Genomic DNA, 1,375 nt, shown 5'->3' on the forward strand with positions numbered 1-1,375 from the left:
TGGAGAGGACAAAATTGATGAATTAGACCTTCTAAAGATTATATCCCTGCATGTATAAAAAATTTTTCCAACAGAGTAAAATGAAAACCTACTGATGGGGAAAAATATTTGAAAATATCATTTCAGAAAAGGGTCTCAGATCAAAAGTTTACAGAATCCTATAAGGGCTCCACAAGAAAAAGACTGATAACACAATCACAAAATGGGCAGAAGGCTTGGGAAGACTTTTCACAGAGGAAGATATCTGAATAACCACATATATGAAGAATTGTTCAAAATCACTGGCAATAAGAGAGATGAAGATCAAAATGGCAGTGAAATACCATCTTGTTCCAGTAGCTGTGTCAAAGTTTAACAAGACAGCAAGTAATAAATGTTGGAGAGGATGTGGAAAGATAGAAACCATTATACATTGTTGGTGGGATTATAAAATAGAACAACCACTCTGGAAGGCAGTTTGATGTTTCTTCAAAAATCTGAATATAGAAGAAATTCCATATGACTCAGCTATTCCACTTCTTGGAATATAATCCAAGAAAATGAGCATTGAGGCACAAATGAAGATTTGTACACCAAATTCATAGTAGTTATTCACCATCCCAAGAACATGGAAACAGCCCAAATGTCCAATTTCAGTAGAATGGATTGAGATATTATGGTGCATTCACTTTGTGGAATACTACGCAGCACACAGGAGCAATGATTTTATAAATTACTACCTAATTTGATCTAACATAATTTGGACATGTTATAAGAAGAGACTGGTCCTTGGAGAAGGACATCATGCTTGGGAGGATGGAGGGACAGCGCAGGAGGGGAAGACCCTCTATGAAGTGGATTGATTCAGTGACTGGGGTAATCAGGATGGGAGTGGCAGAGACAGTGCTATTGGCACAAGACACAGCAGAGTTTAGAGGGCTGTTGTACATAGGGCCACTATGAGTCGTAAGTGACTCGATGGCACATAACAACAACAACAACCTAATTTGAGAGGTACTGGAGAACATTTTGCTAAGTGAACTAACTCAGTCCCATGTTGTTTGTTGTTTTTATGTGCCATTGAGTCATTTGCGACTCATCGCGATCCTATGTACAAGAACTCTAAATGATGTTCTATCCTGTGCCAACCTAGCCATCTCAAATGCACTCATTCCCATCCCTCGAGTCACAGAATCAATCCATCTCATCGAAGGTCTTCCTCTCCTTCACTGCCCCTCCACTCTGCCAAACATGATGTCCCTCTTCAAGGACCAGTCCCTCCTTGCAACATGCCCAAAGTATGTCATACAAAGCTTCAGAATCCTTGACTCCAAGGAGCATTCTGGCTTCACCTTCTCCAGGACAAACCTGTTTGTTCTCCTACCAGTCCATGGTA

Source organism: Elephantulus edwardii, unplaced genomic scaffold (assembly GCF_000299155.1).
Source record: "Elephantulus edwardii isolate Elephantulus edwardi_28Jun2011 unplaced genomic scaffold, EleEdw1.0 scaffold00299, whole genome shotgun sequence".
NCBI classification, from domain to species: domain Eukaryota; kingdom Metazoa; phylum Chordata; class Mammalia; order Macroscelidea; family Macroscelididae; genus Elephantulus; species Elephantulus edwardii.